Source organism: Ictalurus punctatus, unplaced genomic scaffold (assembly GCF_001660625.3).
Source record: "Ictalurus punctatus breed USDA103 unplaced genomic scaffold, Coco_2.0 tig00007772, whole genome shotgun sequence".
NCBI classification, from domain to species: domain Eukaryota; kingdom Metazoa; phylum Chordata; class Actinopteri; order Siluriformes; family Ictaluridae; genus Ictalurus; species Ictalurus punctatus.
This window is the reverse complement of record NW_026521145.1, coordinates 43,125-67,500: the sequence shown is the minus strand read 5'-3', so window position 1 is coordinate 67,500 and position 24,376 is coordinate 43,125. Positions and strand designations below refer to the sequence as shown.

The 24,376-nt window shown below is 46.6% G+C and overlaps 8 non-coding genes across 8 annotated transcripts; all 8 read right to left on the bottom strand.

The window, feature by feature from the left end:
• Positions 1-954: 954 nt before the first annotated feature.
• On the bottom strand, positions 955-1,026 carry trnag-ucc (transfer RNA glycine (anticodon UCC)). Its single transcript has one exon. It is a non-coding gene; the product is annotated as a tRNA-Gly (tRNA).
• Positions 1,027-2,320: 1,294 nt separating this feature from the next.
• On the bottom strand, positions 2,321-2,392 carry trnag-ucc (transfer RNA glycine (anticodon UCC)). The gene has a single exon. It is a non-coding gene; the product is annotated as a tRNA-Gly (tRNA).
• A 1,294-nt stretch (positions 2,393-3,686) lies between these two features.
• trnag-ucc (transfer RNA glycine (anticodon UCC)) lies at positions 3,687-3,758 on the bottom strand. The gene has a single exon. It is a non-coding gene; the product is annotated as a tRNA-Gly (tRNA).
• Positions 3,759-9,150: 5,392 nt separating this feature from the next.
• Positions 9,151-9,222, bottom strand: trnag-ucc (transfer RNA glycine (anticodon UCC)). Its single transcript has one exon. It is a non-coding gene; the product is annotated as a tRNA-Gly (tRNA).
• Positions 9,223-10,516: 1,294 nt separating this feature from the next.
• On the bottom strand, positions 10,517-10,588 carry trnag-ucc (transfer RNA glycine (anticodon UCC)). Its single transcript has one exon. It is a non-coding gene; the product is annotated as a tRNA-Gly (tRNA).
• A 2,651-nt stretch (positions 10,589-13,239) lies between these two features.
• trnag-ucc (transfer RNA glycine (anticodon UCC)) lies at positions 13,240-13,311 on the bottom strand. The gene has a single exon. It is a non-coding gene; the product is annotated as a tRNA-Gly (tRNA).
• A 4,026-nt stretch (positions 13,312-17,337) lies between these two features.
• trnag-ucc (transfer RNA glycine (anticodon UCC)) lies at positions 17,338-17,409 on the bottom strand. Its single transcript has one exon. It is a non-coding gene; the product is annotated as a tRNA-Gly (tRNA).
• A 5,383-nt stretch (positions 17,410-22,792) lies between these two features.
• On the bottom strand, positions 22,793-22,864 carry trnag-ucc (transfer RNA glycine (anticodon UCC)). The gene has a single exon. It is a non-coding gene; the product is annotated as a tRNA-Gly (tRNA).
• Positions 22,865-24,376: the final 1,512 nt, after the last annotated feature.

The following is a 24,376-nucleotide window of genomic DNA, read 5'->3' as shown; positions in this document are numbered from 1 at the left end:
GCGGACGCAAATGTGCCGTTCAGAGCATGGCTCGGCCTAGGCCCCGTTCCCACCGCGACATAGAGCACCGTGCACAGGGGGAAAGAGTGCTCTCCTATACGGAGATGGTCAAATACAGAGGCCGTAGGAGCACAGCCCCTACTCACTATCATGACTTTGATCGTCAGCCTGACAGGTGAAGAGTACTGATGCGCTTGTCACGAGGTTGCGATTTGTAATTTCCCACCTCCAAGCGGGAAAACGCAAAGCAAACGCACCCTCAACTTGAAATCGCCATTCGTCAACAGTGGGAAGTCTTCTCATCTACCAGTTCCTTCCCTGTTCATCGAGTGACGTCGAGTCGGCATGACGGATTCAGAACTCACAAAGTGGCACTTACCTCGGTGGTTATTTGCTTTCGATCAGGGTTGTCCAGTCTTCTCCAGAATGGGCCAGTGTGGTTGCAGGTTGTCATTCTAACCAAGCAGAAGCCACACTTTAGTCTATTGAAAGCCAAGATCAGCGGATCCAACAATTGGAATCAGGTGTGGCTCCTGCTAGATTGGAACGAAAAGCTGAAGATTGGACAACGCTGCTTGAGACCAATCAGCATATAGACATATTTGCTTATTAAATATAAAACATTGACTATATAGATGGCTGATTGCGGAAAATGTACACCTCTCATCACAGTTTGCATGCTAGCTTGTCGCTAACAAAAGACAGACACGGAGAGACGGCATTTTCTAACATTTTCGCCCCTGTTCACGGGTCAAACGTGCCCTGTTGGATAATGCTGTGTTTACAAACAGCAAAGAAGCACTAAGAATTCAAGTGGGAAGCAGAAAGAGTTGTGGGAGGCCTGCAGAGAAGCCTATGGCACATTCGGTTGACCCATTTACTTTCAGGTAGGTGATTCCTTCCTTTTGTGCCAACTACCATAAAGCAGCTCCAGAGGCTCCGAGTTAGAATCCATGCATTGGCCGGGAATCGAACCCGGGTCAATTGCTTGGAAGGCAGCTATGCTCACCTCTATACCACCAATGCCACACTAGGCAGATCAACTCTGCTGAACAAAAGTTTAAGTATGTGCTCTTCTCATCAGCAGCCCATAGACAAGAGCCAAAGCGCAACTCTGTCATGGTTTCTGTAGTGTGGTGGTTATCACGTTTGCCTAACACTCATCACCGTAAGATCAGGTCCTCCAGGAACAGCCGGAAAGCGACACCTTGGACAGAGCAGATTTCCATCTTTTGTGCTTTTTTAGCAAAGCAGTTAACATTTGCTTACAAAATGAAAGGGAGTCTCTGGTTTTCCACAGAAAGTGGAAGCCTGGCTCTTTCGTTGCTCAATAAGACTCTGTGCGTGACTGGAAAATTTTCCCTAAAGTACTGGTCGCCAAGTTCACCTATCAGCAAGAGGTCTACGCCCGAAAAAGGCTGGGAGCGGTTTCCCTTCCATTGAGCTTTTGTAGCAAGGCAGATAACAGCTGCTTGCAAAATCACGGGCAGTCTCTGCTTTTCCACTGAATGTGGAAGCCTGGCTCTTTCCTTCATCAAGAAGACAAGAGTACTGATGCGCTTGACACGAGGTTGCGACTTGTAATTCCCCACCTCCAAGCGGGAAAACGCAAAGCAAACGCACCCTCAACTTGAAATCGCCATTCGTCAACAGTGGGAAGTCTTCTCATCTACCAGTTCCTTCCCTGTTCATCGAGTGACGTCGAGTCGGCATGACGGATTCAGAACTCACAAAGTGGCACTTACCTCGGTGGTTATTTGCTTTCGATCAGGGTTGTCCAGTCTTCTCCAGAATGGGCCAGTGTGGTTGCAGGTTGTCATTCTAACCAAGCAGAAGCCACACTTTAGTCTATTGAAAGCCAAGATCAGCGGATCCAACAATTGGAATCAGGTGTGGCTCCTGCTAGATTGGAACCAAAAGCTGAAGATTGGACAACGCTGCTTGAGACCAATCAGCATATAGACATATTTGCTTATTAAATATAAAACATTGACTATATAGATGGCTGACTGCGGAAAATGTACACCTCTCATCACAGTTTGCATGCTAGCTTGTCGCTAACAAAAGACAGACACGGAGAGACGGCATTTTCTAACATTTTCGCCCCTGTTCACGGGTCAAACGTGCCCTGTTGGATAATGCTGTGTTTACAAACAGCAAAGAAGCACTAAGAATTCAAGTGGGAAGCAGAAAGAGTTGTGGGAGGCCTGCAGAGAAGCCTATGGCACATTCGGTTGACCCATTTACTTTCAGGTAGGTGATTCCTTCCTTTTGTGCCAACTACCATAAAGCAGCTCCAGAGGCTCCGAGTTAGAATCCATGCATTGGCCGGGAATCGAACCCGGGTCAATTGCTTGGAAGGCAGCTATGCTCACCTCTATACCACCAATGCCACACTAGGCAGATCAACTCTGCTGAACAAAAGTTTAAGTATGTGCTCTTCTCATCAGCAGCCCATAGACAAGAGCCAAAGCGCAACTCTGTCATGGTTTCTGTAGTGTGGTGGTTATCACGTTTGCCTAACACTCATCACCGTAAGATCAGGTCCTCCAGGAACAGCCGGAAAGCGACACCTTGGACAGAGCAGATTTCCATCTTTTGTGCTTTTTTAGCAAAGCAGTTAACATTTGCTTACAAAATGAAAGGGAGTCTCTGGTTTTCCACAGAAAGTGGAAGCCTGGCTCTTTCGTTGCTCAATAAGACTCTGTGCGTGACTGGAAAATTTTCCCTAAAGTACTGGTCGCCAAGTTCACCTATCAGCAAGAGGTCTACGCCCGAAAAAGGCTGGGAGCGGTTTCCCTTCCATTGAGCTTTTGTAGCAAGGCAGATAACAGCTGCTTGCAAAATCACGGGCAGTCTCTGCTTTTCCACTGAATGTGGAAGCCTGGCTCTTTCCTTCATCAAGAAGACAAGAGTACTGATGCGCTTGACACGAGGTTGCGACTTGTAATTCCCCACCTCCAAGCGGGAAAACGCAAAGCAAACGCACCCTCAACTTGAAATCGCCATTCGTCAACAGTGGGAAGTCTTCTCATCTACCAGTTCCTTCCCTGTTCATCGAGTGACGTCGAGTCGGCATGACGGATTCAGAACTCACAAAGTGGCACTTACCTCGGTGGTTATTTGCTTTCGATCAGGGTTGTCCAGTCTTCTCCAGAATGGGCCAGTGTGGTTGCAGGTTGTCATTCTAACCAAGCAGAAGCCACACTTTAGTCTATTGAAAGCCAAGATCAGCGGATCCAACAATTGGAATCAGGTGTGGCTCCTGCTAGATTGGAACGAAAAGCTGAAGATTGGACAACGCTGCTTGAGACCAATCAGCATATAGACATATTTGCTTATTAAATATAAAACATTGACTATATAGATGGCTGACTGCGGAAAATGTACACCTCTCATCACAGTTTGCATGCTAGCTTGTCGCTAACAAAAGACAGACACGGAGAGACGGCATTTTCTAACATTTTCGCCCCTGTTCACGGGTCAAACGTGCCCTGTTGGATAATGCTGTGTTTACAAACAGCAAAGAAGCACTAAGAATTCAAGTGGGAAGCAGAAAGAGTTGTGGGAGGCCTGCAGAGAAGCCTATGGCACATTCGGTTGACCCATTTACTTTCAGGTAGGTGATTCCTTCCTTTTGTGCCAACTACCATAAAGCAGCTCCAGAGGCTCCGAGTTAGAATCCGTGCATTGGCCGGGAATCGAACCCGGGTCAACTGCTTGGAAGGCAGCTATGCTCACCTCTATACCACCAATGCCACACTAGGCAGATCAACTCTGCTGAACAAAAGTTTAAGTATGTGCTCTTCTCATCAGCAGCCCATAGACAAGAGCCAAAGCGCAGCTCTGTCATGGTTTCTGTAGTGTGGTGGTTATCACGTTTGCCTAACACTCATCACCGTAAGATCAGGTCCTCCAGGAACAGCCGGAAAGCGACACCTTGGACAGAGCAGATTTCCTTCTTTTGTGCTTTTGTAGCAAAGCAGTTAACATTTGCTTACAAAAAGAAAGGGAGTCTCTGGTTTTCCACAGAAAGTGGAAGCCTGGCTCTTTCGTTGCTCAATAAGACTCTGTGCGTGACTGGAAAATTTTCCCTAAAGTACTGGTCGCCAAGTTCACCTATCAGCAAGAGGTCTACGCCCGAAAAAGGCTGGGAGCGGTTTCCCTTCCATTGAGCTTTTGTAGCAAGGCAGATAACAGCTGCTTGCAAAATCACGGGCAGTCTCTGCTTTTCCACTGAATGTGGAAGCCTGGCTCTTTCCTTCATCAAGAAGACAAGAGTACTGATGCGCTTGACACGAGGTTGCGACTTGTAATTCCCCACCTCCAAGCGGGAAAACGCAAAGCAAACGCACCCTCAACTTGAAATCGCCATTCGTCAACAGTGGGAAGTCTTCTCATCTACCAGTTCCTTCCCTGTTCATCGAGTGACGTCGAGTCGGCATGACGGATTCAGAACTCACAAAGTGGCACTTACCTCGTTGGTTATTTGCTTTCGATCAGGGTTGTCCAGTCTTCTCCAGAATGGGCCAGTGTGGTTGCAGGTTGTCATTCTAACCAAGCAGAAGCCACACTTTAGTCTATTGAAAGCCAAGATCAGCGGATCCAACAATTGGAATCAGGTGTGGCTCCTGCTAGATTGGAACGAAAAGCTGAAGATTGGACAACGCTGCTTGAGACCAATCAGCATATAGACATATTTGCTTATTAAATATAATACATTGATTATATAGATGGCTGATTGCGGAAAATGTACACCTCTCATCACAGTTTGCATGCTAGCTTGTCGCTAACAAAAGACAGACACGGAGAGACGGCATTTTCTAACATTTTCGCCCCTGTTCACGGGTCAAACGTGCCCTGTTGGATAATGCTGTGTTTACAAACAGCAAAGAAGCACTAAGAATTCAAGTGGGAAGCAGAAAGAGTTGTGGGAGGCCTGCAGAGAAGCCTATGGCACATTCTGTTGACCCATTTCCTTTCAGGTAGGTGATTCCTTCCTTTTGTGCCAACTATCATAAAGCAGCTCCAGAAGCTCCTAGTTACAATCCGTGCATTGGCCAGGAATCAAACGCAGGTCAACTACTTGGAAGGCAGCTATGCTCACCTCTATACCACCAATACCATGCTAGGCAATTCAACTCTGCTGAACAAAAGTTTAAGTATGTGCTCTTCTCATCAGCAGACCATAGGCAAGAGCTGAAGCGCAGCTCTGTCATGGTTTCTGTAGTGTGGTGGTTATCACGTTTGCCTAACACTCATCACCGTAAGATCAGGTCCTCCAGGAACAGCCGGAAAGCGACACCTTGGACAGAGCAGATTTCCTTCTTTTGTGCTTTTGTAGCAAAGCAGTTAACATTTGCTTACAAAAAGAAAGGGAGTCTCTGGTTTTCCACAGAAAGTGGAAGCCTGGCTCTTTCGTTGCTCAATAAGACTCTGTGCGTGACTGGAAAATTTTCCCTAAAGTACTGGTCGCCAAGTTCACCTATCAGCAAGAGGTCTACGCCCGAAAAAGGCTGGGAGCGGTTTCCCTTCCATTGAGCTTTTGTAGCAAGGCAGATAACAGCTGCTTGCAAAATCACGGGCAGTCTCTGCTTTTCCACTGAATGTGGAAGCCTGGCTCTTTCCTTCATCAAGAAGACAAGAGTACTGATGCGCTTGACACGAGGTTGCGACTTGTAATTCCCCACCTCCAAGCGGGAAAACGCAAAGCAAACGCACCCTCAACTTGAAATCGCCATTCGTCAACAGTGGGAAGTCTTCTCATCTACCAGTTCCTTCCCTGTTCATCGAGTGACGTCGAGTCAGCATGACGGATTCAGAACTCACAAAGTGGCACTTACCTCGGTGGTTATTTGCTTTCGATCAGGGTTGTCCAGTCTTCTCCAGAATGGGCCAGTGTGGTTGCAGGTTGTCATTCTAACCAAGCAGAAGCCACACTTTAGTCTATTGAAAGCCAAGATCAGCGGATCCAACAATTGGAATCAGGTGTGGCTCCTGCTAGATTGGAACGAAAAGCTGAAGATTGGACAACGCTGCTTGAGACCAATCAGCATATAGACATATTTGCTTATTAAATATAAAACATTGACTATATAGATGGCTGACTGCGGAAAATGTACACCTCTCATCACAGTTTGCATGCTAGCTTGTCGCTAACAAAAGACAGACACGGAGAGACGGCATTTTCTAACATTTTCGCCCCTGTTCACGGGTCAAACGTGCCCTGTTGGATAATGCTGTGTTTACAAACAGCAAAGAAGCACTAAGAATTCAAGTGGGAAGCAGAAAGAGTTGTGGGAGGCCTGCAGAGAAGCCTATGGCACATTCTGTTGACCCATTTCCTTTCAGGTAGGTGATTCCTTCCTTTTGTGCCAACTATCATAAAGTAGTTCCAGAAGCTCCTAGTTACAATCCGTGCATTGGCCAGGAATCAAACGCAGGTCAACTACTTGGAAGGCAGCTATGCTCACCTCTATACCACCAATCCCACACTAAGCAGTTCAACTATGCTGAACAAAAGTTTAAGTATGTGCTCTTCTCATCAGCAGACCATAGGCAAGAGCCAAAGCGCAACTCTGTCATGGTTTCTGTAGTGTGGTGGTTATCACGTTTGCCTAACACTCATCACTGTAAGATCAGGTCCTCCAGGAACAGCTGGAAAGCGACACCTTGGACAGAGCAGATTTCCATCTTTTGTGCTTTTTTAGCAAAGCAGTTAACATTTGCTTACAAAATGAAAGGGAGTCTCTGGTTTTCCACAGAAAGTGGAAGCCTGGCTCTTTCGTTGCTCAATAAGACTCTGTGCGTGACTGGAAAATTTTCCCTAAAGTACTGGTCGCCAAGTTCACCTATCAGCAAGAGGTCTACGCCCGAAAAAGGCTGGGAGCGGTTTCCCTTCCATTGAGCTTTTGTAGCAAGGCAGATAACAGCTGCTTGCAAAATCACGGGCAGTCTCTGCTTTTCCACTGAATGTGGAAGCCTGGCTCTTTCCTTCATCAAGAAGACAAGAGTACTGATGCGCTTGACACGAGGTTGCGACTTGTAATTCCCCACCTCCAAGCGGGAAAACGCAAAGCAAACGCACCCTCAACTTGAAATCGCCATTCGTCAACAGTGGGAAGTCTTCTCATCTACCAGTTCCTTCCCTGTTCATCGAGTGACGTCGAGTCGGCATGACGGATTCAGAACTCACAAAGTGGCACTTACCTCGGTGGTTATTTGCTTTCGATCAGGGTTGTCCAGTCTTCTCCAGAATGGGCCAGTGTGGTTGCAGGTTGTCATTCTAACCAAGCAGAAGCCACACTTTAGTCTATTGAAAGCCAAGATCAGCGGATCCAACAATTGGAATCAGGTGTGGCTCCTGCTAGATTGGAACGAAAAGCTGAAGATTGGACAACGCTGCTTGAGACCAATCAGCATATAGACATATTTGCTTATTAAATATAAAACATTGACTATATAGATGGCTGATTGCGGAAAATGTACACCTCTCATCACAGTTTGCATGCTAGCTTGTCGCTAACAAAAGACAGACACGGAGAGACGGCATTTTCTAACATTTTCGCCCCTGTTCACGGGTCAAACGTGCCCTGTTGGATAATGCTGTGTTTACAAACAGCAAAGAAGCACTAAGAATTCAAGTGGGAAGCAGAAAGAGTTGTGGGAGGCCTGCAGAGAAGCCTATGGCACATTCTGTTGACCCATTTACTTTCAGGTAGGTGTTTCCTTCCTTTTGTGCCAACTACCATAAAGTAGCTCCAGAAGCTCCTAGTTACAATCCGTGCATTGGCCAGGAATCAAACGCAGGTCAACTGCTTGGAAGGCAGCTATGCTCACCTCTATACCACCAATACCATGCTAGGCAATTCAACTCTGCTGAACAAAAGTTTAAGTATGTGCTCTTCTCATCAGCAGACCATAGGCAAGAGCCGAAGCGCAGCTCTGTCATGGTTTCTGTAGTGTGGTGGTTATCACGTTTGCCTAACACTCATCACCGTAAGATCAGGTCCTCCAAGAACAGCCGGAAAGCGACACCTTGGACAGAGCAGATTTCCTTCTTTTGTGCTTTTGTAGCAAAGCAGTTAACATTTGCTTACAAAAAGAAAGGGAGTCTCTGGTTTTCCACAGAAAGTGGAAGCCTGGCTCTTTCGTTGCTCAATAAGACTCTGTGCGTGACTGGAAAATTTTCCCTAAAGTACTGGTCGCCAAGTTCACCTATCAGCAAGAGGTCTACGCCCGAAAAAGGCTGGGAGCGGTTTCCCTTCCATTGAGCTTTTGTAGCAAGGCAGATAACAGCTGCTTGCAAAATCACGGGCAGTCTCTGCTTTTCCACTGAATGTGGAAGCCTGGCTCTTTCCTTCATCAAGAAGACAAGAGTACTGATGCGCTTGACACGAGGTTGCGACTTGTAATTCCCCACCTCCAAGCGGGAAAACGCAAAGCAAACGCACCCTCAACTTGAAATCGCCATTCGTCAACAGTGGGAAGTCTTCTCATCTACCAGTTCCTTCCCTGTTCATCGAGTGACGTCGAGTCGGCATGACGGATTCAGAACTCACAAAGTGGCACTTACCTCGGTGGTTATTTGCTTTCGATCAGGGTTGTCCAGTCTTCTCCAGAATGGGCCAGTGTGGTTGCAGGTTGTCATTCTAACCAAGCAGAAGCCACACTTTAGTCTATTGAAAGCCAAGATCAGCGGATCCAACAATTGGAATCAGGTGTGGCTCCTGCTAGATTGGAACGAAAAGCTGAAGATTGGACAACGCTGCTTGAGACCAATCAGCATATAGACATATTTGCTTATTAAATATAAAACATTGATTATATAGATGGCTGATTGCGGAAAATGTACACCTCTCATCACAGTTTGCATGCTAGCTTGTCGCTAACAAAAGACAGACACGGAGAGACGGCATTTTCTAACATTTTCGCCCCCGTTCACGGGTCAAACGTGCCCTGTTGGATAATGCTGTGTTTACAAACAGCAAAGAAGCACTAAGAATTCAAGTGGGAAGCAGAAAGAGTTGTGGGAGGCCTGCAGAGAAGCCTATGGCACATTCTGTTGACCCATTTCCTTTCAGGTAGGTGATTCCTTCCTTTTGTGCCAACTATCATAAAGCAGCTCCAGAGGCTCCGAGTTAGAATCTGTGCATTGGCCGGGAATCGAACCCGGGGCAACTGCTTGGAACGCAGCTATGCTCACCTCTATACCACCAATGCCACACTAAGCAGTTCAACTCTGCTGAACAAAAGTTTAAGTATGTGCTCTTCTCATCAGCAGCCCATAGGCAAGAGCCAAAGCGCAACTCTGTCATGGTTTCTGTAGTGTGGTGGTTATCACGTTTGCCTAACACTCATCACCGTAAGATCAGGTCCTCCAGGAAAAGCTGGAAAGCTACACCTTGGACAGAGCAGATTTCCATCTTTTGTGCTTTTTTAGCAAAGCAGTTAACATTTGCTTACAAAATGAAAGGGAGTCTCTGGTTTTCCACAGAAAGTGGAAGCCTGGCTCTTTCGTTGCTCAATAAGACTCTGTGCGTGACTGGAAAATTTTCCCTAAAGTACTGGTCGCCAAGTTCACCTATCAGCAAGAGGTCTACGCCCGAAAAAGGCTGGGAGCGGTTTCCCTTCCATTGAGCTTTTGTAGCAAGGCAGATAACAGCTGCTTGCAAAATCACGGGCAGTCTCTGCTTTTCCACTGAATGTGGAAGCCTGGCTCTTTCCTTCATCAAGAAGACAAGAGTACTGATGCGCTTGACACGAGGTTGCGACTTGTAATTCCCCACCTCCAAGCGGGAAAACGCAAAGCAAACGCACCCTCAACTTGAAATCGCCATTCGTCAACAGTGGGAAGTCTTCTCATCTACCAGTTCCTTCCCTGTTCATCGAGTGACGTCGAGTCGGCATGACGGATTCAGAACTCACAAAGTGGCACTTACCTCGGTGGTTATTTGCTTTCGATCAGGGTTGTCCAGTCTTCTCCAGAATGGGCCAGTGTGGTTGCAGGTTGTCATTCTAACCAATCAGAAGCCACACTTTAGTCTATTGAAAGCCAAGATCAGCGGATCCAACAATTGGAATCAGGTGTGGCTCCTGCTAGATTGGAACGAAAAGCTGAAGATTGGACAACGCTGCTTGAGACCAATCAGCATATAGACATATTTGCTTATTAAATATAAAACATTGACTATATAGATGGCTGATTGCGGAAAATGTACACCTCTCATCACAGTTTGCATGCTAGCTTGTCGCTAACAAAAGACAGACACGGAGAGACGGCATTTTCTAACATTTTCGCCCCTGTTCACGGGTCAAACGTGCCCTGTTGGATAATGCTGTGTTTACAAACAGCAAAGAAGCACTAAGAATTCAAGTGGGAAGCAGAAAGAGTTGTGGGAGGCCTGCAGAGAAGCCTATGGCACATTCTGTTGACCCATTTCCTTTCAGGTAGGTGATTCCTTCCTTTTGTGCCAACTATCATAAAGCAGCTCCAGAGGCTCCGAGTTAGAATCCGTGCATTGGCCGGGAATCGAACCCGGGTCAACTGCTTGGAAGGCAGCTATGCTCACCTCTATACCACCAATGCCACACTAGGCAGTTCAACTCTGCTGAACAAAAGTTTAAGTATGTGCTCTTCTCATCAGCAGCCCATAGACAAGAGCCAAAGCGCAACTCTCTCATGGTTTTTGTAGTGTGGTGGTTATCACGTTTGCCTAACACTCACCACCGTAAGATCAAGTCCTGCTGGAAAGCTACACCTTGGACAGAGCAGATTTCCATCTTTTGTGCTTTTTTAGCAAAGCAGTTAACATTTGCTTACAAAATGAAAGGGAGTCTCTGGTTTTCAACAGAAAGTGGAAGCCTGGCTCTTTCGTTGCTCAATAAGACTCTGTGCGTGACTGGAAAATTTTCCCTAAAGTACTGGTCGCCAAGTTCACCTATCAGCAAGAGGTCTACGCCCGAAAAAGGCTGGGAGCGGTTTCCCTTCCATTGAGCTTTTGTAGCAAGGCAGATAACAGCTGCTTGCAAAATCACGGGCAGTCTCTGCTTTTCCACTGAATGTGGAAGCCTGGCTCTTTCCTTCATCAAGAAGACAAGAGTACTGATGCGCTTGACACGAGGTTGCGACTTGTAATTCCCCACCTCCAAGCGGGAAAACGCAAAGCAAACGCACCCTCAACTTGAAATCGCCATTCGTCAACAGTGGGAAGTCTTCTCATCTACCAGTTCCTTCCCTGTTCATCGAGTGACGTCGAGTCGGCATGACGGATTCAGAACTCACAAAGTGGCACTTACCTCGGTGGTTATTTGCTTTCGATCAGGGTTGTCCAGTCTTCTCCAGAATGGGCCAGTGTGGTTGCAGGTTGTCATTCTAACCAAGCAGAAGCCACACTTTAGTCTATTGAAAGCCAAGATCAGCGGATCCAACAATTGGAATCAGGTGTGGCTCCTGCTAGATTGGAACGAAAAGCTGAAGATTGGACAACGCTGCTTGAGACCAATCAGCATATAGACATATTTGCTTATTAAATATAAAACATTGACTATATAGATGGCTGACTGCGGAAAATGTACACCTCTCATCACAGTTTGCATGCTAGCTTGTCGCTAACAAAAGACAGACACGGAGAGACGGCATTTTCTAACATTTTCGCCCCTGTTCACGGGTCAAACGTGCCCTGTTGGATAATGCTGTGTTTACAAACAGCAAAGAAGCACTAAGAATTCAAGTGGGAAGCAGAAAGAGTTGTGGGAGGCCTGCAGAGAAGCCTATGGCACATTCTGTTGACCCATTTACTTTCAGGTAGGTGTTTCCTTCCTTTTGTGCCAACTACCATAAAGTAGCTCCAGAAGCTCCTAGTTACAATCCGTGCATTGGCCAGGAATCAAACGCAGGTCAACTACTTGGAAGGCAGCTATGCTCACCTCTATACCACCAATGCCACGCTAGGCAATTCAACTCTGCTGAACAAAAGTTTAAGTATGTGCTCTTCTCTTCAGCAGACCATAGGCAAGAGCCGAAGCGCAGCTCTGTCATGGTTTCTGTAGTGTGGTGGTTATCTCGTTTGCCTAACACTCATCACCGTAAGAACAGGTCCTCCAGGAACAGCCGGAAAGCGACACCTTGGACAGAGCAGATTTCCTTCTTTTGTGCTTTTGTAGCAAAGCAGTTAACATTTGCTTACAAAATGAAAGGGAGTCTCTGGTTTTCCACAGAAAGTGGAAGCCTGGCTCTTTCGTTGCTCAATAAGACTCTGTGCGTGACTGGAAAATTTTCCCTAAAGTACTGGTCGCCAAGTTCACCTATCAGCAAGAGGTCTACGCCCGAAAAAGGCTGGGAGCGGTTTCCCTTCCATTGAGCTTTTGTAGCAAGGCAGATAACAGCTGCTTGCAAAATCACGGGCAGTCTCTGCTTTTCCACTGAATGTGGAAGCCTGGCTCTTTCCTTCATCAAGAAGACAAGAGTACTGATGCGCTTGACACGAGGTTGCGACTTGTAATTCCCCACCTCCAAGCGGGAAAACGCAAAGCAAACGCACCCTCAACTTGAAATCGCCATTCGTCAACAGTGGGAAGTCTTCTCATCTACCAGTTCCTTCCCTGTTCATCGAGTGACGTCGAGTCAGCATGACGGATTCAGAACTCACAAAGTGGCACTTACCTCGGTGGTTATTTGCTTTCGATCAGGGTTGTCCAGTCTTCTCCAGAATGGGCCAGTGTGGTTGCAGGTTGTCATTCTAACCAAGCAGAAGCCACACTTTAGTCTATTGAAAGCCAAGATCAGCGGATCCAACAATTGGAATCAGGTGTGGCTCCTGCTAGATTGGAACGAAAAGCTGAAGATTGGACAACGCTGCTTGAGACCAATCAGCATATAGACATATTTGCTTATTAAATATAAAACATTGACTATATAGATGGCTGATTGCGGAAAATGTACACCTCTCATCACAGTTTGCATGCTAGCTTGTCGCTAACAAAAGACAGACACGGAGAGACGGCATTTTCTAACATTTTCGCCCCTGTTCACGGGTCAAACGTGCCCTGTTGGATAATGCTGTGTTTACAAACAGCAAAGAAGCACTAAGAATTCAAGTGGGAAGCAGAAAGAGTTGTGGGAGGCCTGCAGAGAAGCCTATGGCACATTCTGTTGACCCATTTCCTTTCAGGTAGGTGATTCCTTCCTTTTGTGCCAACTATCATAAAGCAGCTCCAGAGGCTCCGAGTTAGAATCCGTGCATTGGCCGGGAATCAAACCCGGGTCAACTGCTTGGAAGGCAGCTATGCTCACCTCTATACCACCAATGCCACACTAGGCAGTTCAACTCTGCTGAACAAAAGTTTAAGTATGTGCTCTTCTCATCAGCAGCCCATAGACAAGAGCCAAAGCGCAACTCTCTCATGGTTTTTGTAGTGTGGTGGTTATCACGTTTGCCTAACACTCATCACCGTAAGATCAGGTCCTCCAGGAACAGCCGGAAAGCGACACCTTGGACAGAGCAGATTTCCATCTTTTGTGCTTTTTTAGCAAAGCAGTTAACATTTGCTTACAAAATGAAAGGGAGTCTCTGGTTTTCCACAGAAAGTGGAAGCCTGGCTCTTTCGTTGCTCAATAAGACTCTGTGCGTGACTGGAAAATTTTCCCTAAAGTACTGGTCGCCAAGTTCACCTATCAGCAAGAGGTCTACGCCCGAAAAAGGCTGGGAGCGGTTTCCCTTCCATTGAGCTTTTGTAGCAAGGCAGATAACAGCTGCTTGCAAAATCACGGGCAGTCTCTGCTTTTCCACTGAATGTGGAAGCCTGGCTCTTTCCTTCATCGAGAAGACAAGAGTACTGATGCGCTTGACACGAGGTTGCGACTTGTAATTCCCCACCTCCAAGCGGGAAAACGCAAAGCAAACGCACCCTCAACTTGAAATCGCCATTCGTCAACAGTGGGAAGTCTTCTCATCTACCAGTTCCTTCCCTGTTCATCGAGTGACGTCGAGTCGGCATGACGGATTCAGAACTCACAAAGTGGCCCTTACCTCGGTGGTTATTTGCTTTCGATCAGGGTTGTCCAGTCTTCTCCAGAATGGGCCAGTGTGGTTGCAGGTTGTCATTCTAACCAAGCAGAAGCCACACTTTAGTCTATTGAAAGCCAAGATCAGCGGATCCAACAATTGGAATCAGGTGTGGCTCCTGCTAGATTGGAACGAAAAGCTGAAGATTGGACAACGCTGCTTGAGACCAATCAGCATATAGACATATTTGCTTATTAAATATAAAACATTGACTATATAGATGGCTGATTGCGGAAAATGTACACCTCTCATCACAGTTTGCATGCTAGCTTGTCGCTAACAAAAGACAGACACGGAGAGACGGCATTTTCTAACATTTTCGCCCCTGTTCACGGGTCAAACGTGCCCTGTTGGATAATGCTGTGTTTACAAACAGCAAAGAAGCACTAAGAATTCAAGTGGGAAGCAGAAAGAGTTGTGGGAGGCCTGCAGAGAAGCCTATGGCACATTCTGTTGACCCATTTACTTTCAGGTAGGTGTTTCCTTCCTTTTGTGCCAACTACCATAAAGTAGCTCCAGAAGCTCCTAGTTACAATCCGTGCATTGGCCAGGAATCAAACGCAGGTCAACTACTTGGAAGGCAGCTATGCTCACCTCTATACCACCAATGCCACACTAGGCAGTTCAACTATGCTGAACAAAAGTTTAAGTATGTGCTCTTCTCATCAGCAGCCCATAGACAAGAGCCAAAGCGCAACTCTGTCATGGTTTCTGTAGTGTGGTGGTTATCACGTTTGCCTAACACTCATCACCGTAAGATCAGGTCCTCCAGGAACAGCCGGAAAGCGACACCTTGGACAGAGCAGATTTCCTTCTTTTGTGCTTTTGTAGCAAAGCAGTTAACATTTGCTTACAAAAAGAAAGGGAGTCTCTGGTTTTCCACAGAAAGTGGAAGCCTGGCTCTTTCGTTGCTCAATAAGACTCTGTGCGTGACTGGAAAATTTTTCCTAAAGTACTGGTCGCCAAGTTCACCTATCAGCAAGAGGTCTACGCCCGAAAAAGGCTGGGAGCGGTTTCCCTTCCATTGAGCTTTTGTAGCAAGGCAGATAACAGCTGCTTGCAAAATCACGGGCAGTCTCTGCTTTTCCACTGAATGTGGAAGCCTGGCTCTTTCCTTCATCAAGAAGACAAGAGTACTGATGCGCTTGACACGAGGTTGCGACTTGTAATTCCCCACCTCCAAGCGGGAAAACGCAAAGCAAACGCACCCTCAATTTGAAATCGCCATTCGTCAACAGTGGGAAGTCTTCTCATCTACCAGTTCCTTCCCTGTTCATCGAGTGACGTCGAGTCGGCATGACGGATTCAGAACTCACAAAGTGGCCCTTACCTCGGTGGTTATTTGCTTTCGATCAGGGTTGTCCAGTCTTCTCCAGAATGGGCCAGTGTGGTTGCAGGTTGTCATTCTAACCAAGCAGAAGCCACACTTTAGTCTATTGAAAGCCAAGATCAGCGGATCCAACAATTGGAATCAGGTGTGGCTCCTGCTAGATTGGAACGAAAAGCTGAAGATTGGACAACGCTGCTTGAGACCAATCAGCATATAGACATATTTGCTTATTAAATATAAAACATTGACTATATAGATGGCTGATTGCGGAAAATGTACACCTCTCATCACAGTTTGCATGCTAGCTTGTCGCTAACAAAAGACAGACACGGAGAGACGGCATTTTCTAACATTTTCGCCCCTGTTCACGGGTCAAACGTGCCCTGTTGGATAATGCTGTGTTTACAAACAGCAAAGAAGCACTAAGAATTCAAGTGGGAAGCAGAAAGAGTTGTGGGAGGCCTGCAGAGAAGCCTATGGCACATTCTGTTGACCCATTTACTTTCAGGTAGGTGTTTCCTTCCTTTTGTGCCAACTACCATAAAGTAGCTCCAGAAGCTCCTAGTTACAATCCGTGCATTGGCCAGGAATCAAACGCAGGTCAACTACTTGGAAGGCAGCTATGCTCACCTCTATACCACCAATACCACGCTAGGCAATTCAACTCTGCTGAACAAAAGTTTAAGTATGTGCTCTTCTCATCAGCAGACCATAGGCAAGAGCCGAAGCGCAGCTCTGTCATGGTTTCTGTAGTGTGGTGGTTATCACGTTTGCCTAACACTCATCACCGTAAGATCAGGTCCTCCAGGAACAGCCGGAAAGCGACACCTTGGACAGAGCAGATTTCCTTCTTTTGTGCTTTTGTAGCAAAGCAGTTAACATTTGCTTACAAAAAGAAAGGGAGTCTCTGGTTTTCCACAGAAAGTGGAAGCCTGGCTCTTTCGTTGCTCAATAAGACTCTGTGCGTGACTGGAAAATTTTCCCTAAAGTACTGGTCGCCAAGTTCACCTATCAGCAAGAGGTCTACGCCCGAAAAAGGCTGGGAGCGGTTTCCCTTCCATTGAGCTTTTGTAGCAAGGCAGATAACAGCTGCTTGCAAAATCACGGGCAGTCTCTGCTTTTCCACTGAATGTGGAAGCCTGGCTCTTTCCTTCATCAAGAAGACAAGAGTACTGATGCGCTTGACACGAGGTTGCGACTTGTAATTCCCCACCTCCAAGCGGGAAAACGCAAAGCAAACGCACCCTCAACTTGAAATCGCCATTCGTCAACAGTGGGAAGTCTTCTCATCTACCAGTTCCTTCCCTGTTCATCGAGTGACGTCGAGTCAGCATGACGGATTCAGAACTCACAAAGTGGCACTTACCTCGGTGGTTATTTGCTTTCGATCAGGGTTGTCCAGTCTTCTCCAGAATGGGCCAGTGTGGTTGCAGGTTGTCATTCTAACCAAGCAGAAGCCACACTTTAGTCTATTGAAAGCCAAGATCAGCGGATCCAACAATTGGAATCAGGTGTGGCTCCTGCTAGATTGGAACGAAAAGCTGAAGATTGGACAACGCTGCTTGAGACCAATCAGCATATAGACATATTTGCTTATTAAATATAAAACATTGACTATATAGATGGCTGATTGCGGAAAATGTACACCTCTCATCACAGTTTGCATGCTAGCTTGTCGCTAACAAAAGACAGACACGGAGAGACGGCATTTTCTAACATTTTCGCCCCTGTTCACGGGTCAAACGTGCCCTGTTGGATAATGCTGTGTTTACAAACAGCAAAGAAGCACTAAGAATTCAAGTGGGAAGCAGAAAGAGTTGTGGGAGGCCTGCAGAGAAGCCTATGGCACATTCTGTTGACCCATTTCCTTTCAGGTAGGTGATTCCTTCCTTTTGTGCCAACTATCATAAAGCAGCTCCAGAGGCTCCGAGTTAGAATCCGTGCATTGGCCGGGAATCGAACCCGGGTCAACTGCTTGGAAGGCAGCTATGCTCACCTCTATACCACCAATGCCACACTAGGCAGTTCAACTCTGCTGAACAAAAGTTTAAGTATGTGCTCTTCTCATCAGCAGCCCATAGACAAGAGCCAAAGCGCAACTCTCTCATGGTTTTTGTAGTGTGGTGGTTATCACGTTTGCCTAACACTCACCACCGTAAGATCAAGTCCTGCTGGAAAGCTACACCTTGGACAGAGCAGATTTCCATCTTTTGTGCTTTTTTAGCAAAGCAGTTAACATTTGCTTACAAAATGAAAGGGAGTCTCTGGTTTTCAACAGAAAGTGGAAGCCTGGCTCTTTCGTTGCTCAATAAGACTCTGTGCGTGACTGGAAAATTTTCCCTAAAGTACTGGTCGCCAAGTTCACCTATCAGCAAGAGGTCTACGCCCGAAAAAGGCTGGGAGCGGTTTCCCTTCCATTGAGCTTTTGTAGCAAGGCAGATAACAGCTGCTTGCAAAATCACGGGCAGTCTCTGCTTTTCCACTGAATGTGGAAGCCTGGCTCTTTCCTTCATCAAGAAGACAAGAGTACTGATGCGCTTGACACGAGGTTGCGACTTGTAATTCCCCACCTCCAAGCGGGAAAACGCAAAGCAAACGCACCCTCAACTTGAAATCGCCATTCGTCAACAGTGGGAAGTCTTCTCATCTACCAGTTCCTTCCCTGTTCATCGAGTGACGTCGAGTCGGCATGACGGATTCAGAACTCACAAAGTGGCACTTACCTCGGTGGTTATTTGCTTTCGATCAGGGTTGTCCAGTCTTCTCCAGAATGGGCCAGTGTGGTTGCAGGTTGTCATTCTAACCAAGCAGAAGCCACACTTTAGTCTATTGAAAGCCAAGATCAGCGGATCCAACAATTGGAATCAGGTGTGGCTCCTGCTAGATTGGAACGAAAAGCTGAAGATTGGACAACGCTGCTTGAGACCAATCAGCATATAGACATATTTGCTTATTAAATATAAAACATTGACTATATAGATGGCTGATTGCGGAAAATGGACACCTCTCATCACAGTTTGCATGCTAGCTTGTCGCTAACAAAAGACAGACACGGAGAGACGGCATTTTCTAACATTTTCGCCCCTGTTCACGGGTCAAACGTGCCCTGTTGGATAATGCTGTGTTTACAAACAGCAAAGAAGCACTAAGAATTCAAGTGGGAAGCAGAAAGAGTTGTGGGAGGCCTGCAGAGAAGCCTATGGCACATTCTGTTGACCCATTTACTTTCAGGTAGGTGTTTCCTTCCTTTTGTCCCAACTACCATAAAGTAGCTCCAGAAGCTCCTAGTTACAATCCGTGCATTGGCCAGGAATCAAACGCAGGTCAACTACTTGGAAGGCAGCTATGCTCACCTCTATACCACCAATGCCACACTAGGCAGTTCAACTATGCTGAACAAAAGTTTAAGTATGTGCTCTTCTCATCAGCAGCCCATAGACAAGAGCCAAAGCGCAACTCTGTCATGGTTTCTGTAGTGTGGTGGTTATCACGTTTGCCTAACACTCATCACCGTAAGATCAGGTCCTCCAGGAACAGCCGGAAAGCGACACCTTGGACAGAGCAGATTTCCTTCTTTTGTGCTTTTGTAGCAAAGCAGTTAACATTTGCTTACAAAAAGAAAGGGAGTCTCTGGTTTTCCACAGAAAGTGGAAGCCTGGCTCTTTCGTTGCTCAATAAGACTCTGTGCGTGACTGGAAAATTTTCCCTAAAGTACTGGTCGCCAAGTTCACCTATCAGCAAGAGGTCTACGCCCGAAAAAGGCTGGGAGCGGTTTCCCTTCCATTGAGCTTTTGTAGCAAGGCAGATAACAGCTGCTTGCAAAATCACGGGCAGTCTCTGCTTTTCCACTGAATGTGGAAGCCTGGCTCTTTCCTTCATCGAGAAGACAAGAGTACTGATGCGCTTGACACGAGGTTGCGACTTGTAATTCCCCACCTCCAAGCGGGAAAACGCAAAGCAAACGCACCCTCAACTTGAAATCGCCATTCGTCAACAGTGGGAAGTCTTCTCATCTACCAGTTCCTTCCCTGTTCATCGAGTGACGTCGAGTCGGCATGACGGATTCAGAACTCACAAAGTGGCCCTTACCTCGGTGGTTATTTGCTTTCGATCAGGGTTGTCCAGTCTTCTCCAGAATGGGCCAGTGTGGTTGCAGGTTGTCATTCTAACCAAGCAGAAGCCACACTTTAGTCTATTGAAAGCCAAGATCAGCGGATCCAACAATTGGAATCAGGTGTGGCTCCTGCTAGATTGGAACGAAAAGCTGAAGATTGGACAACGCTGCTTGAGACCAATCAGCATATAGACATATTTGCTTATTAAATATAAAACATTGACTATATAGATGGCTGATTGCGGAAAATGTACACCTCTCATCACAGTTTGCATGCTAGCTTGTCGCTAACAAAAGACAGACACGGAGAGACGGCATTTTCTAACATTTTCGCCCCTGTTCACGGGTCAAACGTGCCCTGTTGGATAATGCTGTGTTTACAAACAGCAAAGAAGCACTAAGAATTCAAGTGGGAAGCAGAAAGAGTTGTGGGAGGCCTGCAGAGAAGCCTATGGCACATTCTGTTGACCCATTTACTTTCAGGTAGGTGTTTCCTTCCTTTTGTGCCAACTACCATAAAGTAGCTCCAGAAGCTCCTAGTTACAATCCGTGCATTGGCCAGGAATCAAACGCAGGTCAACTACTTGGAAGGCAGCTATGCTCACCTCTATACCACCAATGCCACACTAGGCAGTTCAACTATGCTGAACAAAAGTTTAAGTATGTGCTCTTCTCATCAGCAGCCCATAGACAAGAGCCAAAGCGCAACTCTGTCATGGTTTCTGTAGTGTGGTGGTTATCACGTTTGCCTAACACTCATCACCGTAAGATCAGGTCCTCCAGGAACAGCCGGAAAGCGACACCTTGGACAGAGCAGATTTCCTTCTTTTGTGCTTTTGTAGCAAAGCAGTTAACATTTGCTTACAAAAAGAAAGGGAGTCTCTGGTTTTCCACAGAAAGTGGAAGCCTGGCTCTTTCGTTGCTCAATAAGACTCTGTGCGTGACTGGAAAATTTTTCCTAAAGTACTGGTCGCCAAGTTCACCTATCAGCAAGAGGTCTACGCCCGAAAAAGGCTGGGAGCGGTTTCCCTTCCATTGAGCTTTTGTAGCAAGGCAGATAACAGCTGCTTGCAAAATCACGGGCAGTCTCTGCTTTTCCACTGAATGTGGAAGCCTGGCTCTTTCCTTCATCAAGAAGACAAGAGTACTGATGCGCTTGACACGAGGTTGCGACTTGTAATTCCCCACCTCCAAGCGGGAAAACGCAAAGCAAACGCACCCTCAATTTGAAATCGCCATTCGTCAACAGTGGGAAGTCTTCTCATCTACCAGTTCCTTCCCTGTTCATCGAGTGACGTCGAGTCGGCATGACGGATTCAGAACTCACAAAGTGGCCCTTACCTCGGTGGTTATTTGCTTTCGATCAGGGTTGTCCAGTCTTCTCCAGAATGGGCCAGTGTGGTTGCAGGTTGTCATTCTAACCAAGCAGAAGCCACACTTTAGTCTATTGAAAGCCAAGATCAGCGGATCCAACAATTGGAATCAGGTGTGGCTCCTGCTAGATTGGAACGAAAAGCTGAAGATTGGACAACGCTGCTTGAGACCAATCAGCATATAGACATATTTGCTTATTAAATATAAAACATTGACTATATAGATGGCTGATTGCGGAAAATGTACACCTCTCATCACAGTTTGCATGCTAGCTTGTCGCTAACAAAAGACAGACACGGAGAGACGGCATTTTCTAACATTTTCGCCCCTGTTCACGGGTCAAACGTGCCCTGTTGGATAATGCTGTGTTTACAAACAGCAAAGAAGCACTAAGAATTCAAGTGGGAAGCAGAAAGAGTTGTGGGAGGCCTGCAGAGAAGCCTATGGCACATTCTGTTGACCCATTTACTTTCAGGTAGGTGTTTCCTTCCTTTTGTGCCAACTACCATAAAGTAGTTCCAGAAGCTCCTAGTTACAATCCGTGCATTGGCCAGGAATCAAACGCAGGTCAATTACTTGGAAGGCAGCTATGCTCACCTCTATACCACCAATGCCACACTAGGCAGTTCAACTATGCTGAACAAAAGTTTAAGTATGTGCTCTTCTCATCAGCAGCCCATAGACAAGAGCCAAAGCGCAACTCTGTCATGGTTTCTGTAGTGTGGTGGTTATCACGTTTGCCTAACACTCATCACCGTAAGATCAGGTCCTCCAGGAACAGCCGGAAAGCGACACCTTGGACAGAGCAGATTTCCTTCTTTTGTGCTTTTGTAGCAAAGCAGTTAACATTTGCTTACAAAAAGAAAGGGAGTCTCTGGTTTTCCACAGAAAGTGGAAGCCTGGCTCTTTCGTTGCTCAATAAGACTCTGTGCGTGACTGGAAAATTTTCCCTAAAGTACTGGTCGCCAAGTTCACCTATCAGCAAGAGGTCTACGCCCGAAAAAGGCTGGGAGCGGTTTCCCTTCCATTGAGCTTTTGTAGCAAGGCAGATAACAGCTGCTTGCAAAATCACGGGCAGTCTCTGCTTTTCCACTGAATGTGGAAGCCTGGCTCTTTCCTTCATCAAGAAGACAAGAGTACTGATGCGCTTGACACGAGGTTGCGACTTGTAATTCCCCACCTCCAAGCGGGAAAACGCAAAGCAAACGCACCCTCAATTTGAAATCGCCATTCGTCAACAGTGGGAAGTCTTCTCATCTACCAGTTCCTTCCCTGTTCATCGAGTGACGTCGAGTCGGCATGACGGATTCAGAACTCACAAAGTGGCACTTACCTCGGTGGTTATTTGCTTTCGATCAGGGTTGTCCAGTCTTCTCCAGAATGGGCCAGTGTGGTTGCAGGTTGTCATTCTAACCAAGCAGAAGCCACACTTTAGTCTATTGAAAGCCAAGATCAGCGGATCCAACAATTGGAATCAGGTGTGGCTCCTGCTAGATTGGAACGAAAAGCTGAAGATTGGACAACGCTGCTTGAGACCAATCAGCATATAGACATATTTGCTTATTAAATATAAAACATTGACTATATAGATGGCTGATTGCGGAAAATGTACACCTCTCATCACAGTTTGCATGCTAGCTTGTCGCTAACAAAAGACAGACACGGAGAGACGGCATTTTCTAACATTTTCGCCCCTGTTCACGGGTCAAACGTGCCCTGTTGGATAATGCTGTGTTTACAAACAGCAAAGAAGCACTAAGAATTCAAGTGGGAAGCAGAAAGAGTTGTGGGAGGCCTGCAGAGAAGCCTATGGCACATTCTGTTGACCCATTTACTTTCAGGTAGGTGTTTCCTTCCTTTTGTGCCAACTACCATAAAGTAGCTCCAGAAGCTCCTAGTTACAATCCGTGCATTGGCCAGGAATCGAACCCGGGTCAACTGCTTGGAAGGCAGCTATGCTCACCTCTATACCACCAATGCCACACTTGGCAGTTCAACTCTGCTGAACAAAAGTTTAAGTATGTGCTCTTCTCATCAGCAGCCCATAGACAAGAGCCAAAGCGCAACTCTCTCATGGTTTTTGTAGTGTGGTGGTTATCACGTTTGCCTAACACTCATCACCGTAAGATCAGGTCCTCCAGGAACAGCCGGAAAGCGACACCTTGGACAGAGCAGATTTCCATCTTTTGTGCTTTTTTAGCAAAGCAGTTAACATTTGCTTACAAAATGAAAGGGAGTCTCTGGTTTTCCACAGAAAGTGGAAGCCTGGCTCTTTCGTTGCTCAATAAGACTCTGTGCGTGACTGGAAAATTTTCCCTAAAGTACTGGTCGCCAAGTTCACCTATCAGCAAGAGGTCTACGCCCGAAAAAGGCTGGGAGCGGTTTCCCTTCCATTGAGCTTTTGTAGCAAGGCAGATAACAGCTGCTTGCAAAATCACGGGCAGTCTCTGCTTTTCCACTGAATGTGGAAGCCTGGCTCTTTCCTTCATCAAGAAGACAAGAGTACTGATGCGCTTGACACGAGGTTGCGACTTGTAATTCCCCACCTCCAAGCGGGAAAACGCAAAGCAAACGCACCCTCAACTTGAAATCGCCATTCGTCAACAGTGGGAAGTCTTCTCATCTACCAGTTCCTTCCCTGTTCATCGAGTGACGTCGAGTCGGCATGACGGATTCAGAACTCACAAAGTGGCACTTACCTCGGTGGTTATTTGCTTTCGATCAGGGTTGTCCAGTCTTCTCCAGAATGGGCCAGTGTGGTTGCAGGTTGTCATTCTAACCAAGCAGAAGCCACACTTTAGTCTATTGAAAGCCAAGATCAGCGGATCCAACAATTGGAATCAGGTGTGGCTCCTGCTAGATTGGAACGAAAAGCTGAAGATTGGACAACGCTGCTTGAGACCAATCAGCATATAGACATATTTGCTTATTAAATATAAAACATTGACTATATAGATGGCTGATTGCGGAAAATGTACACCTCTCATCACAGTTTGCATGCTAGCTTGTCGCTAACAAAAGACAGACACGGAGAGACGGCATTTTCTAACATTTTCGCCCCTGTTCACGGGTCAAACGTGCCCTGTTGGATAATGCTGTGTTTACAAACAGCAAAGAAGCACTAAGAATTCAAGTGGGAAGCAGAAAGAGTTGTGGGAGGCCTGCAGAGAAGCCTATGGCACATTCTGTTGACCCATTTACTTTCAGGTAGGTGTTTCCATCCTTTTGTCCCAACTACCCTAAAGTAGCTCCAGAAGCTCCTAGTTACAATCCGTGCATTGGCCAGGAATCAAACGCAGGTCAACTACTTGGAAGGCAGCTATGCTCACCTCTATACCACCAATGCCACACTAGGCAGTTCAACTATGCTGAACAAAAGTTTAAGTATGTGCTCTTCTCATCAGCAGACCATAGGCAAGAGCCAAAGCGCACCTCTGTCATGGTTTCTGTAGTGTGGTGGTTATCACGTTTGCCTAACACTCATCACCGTAA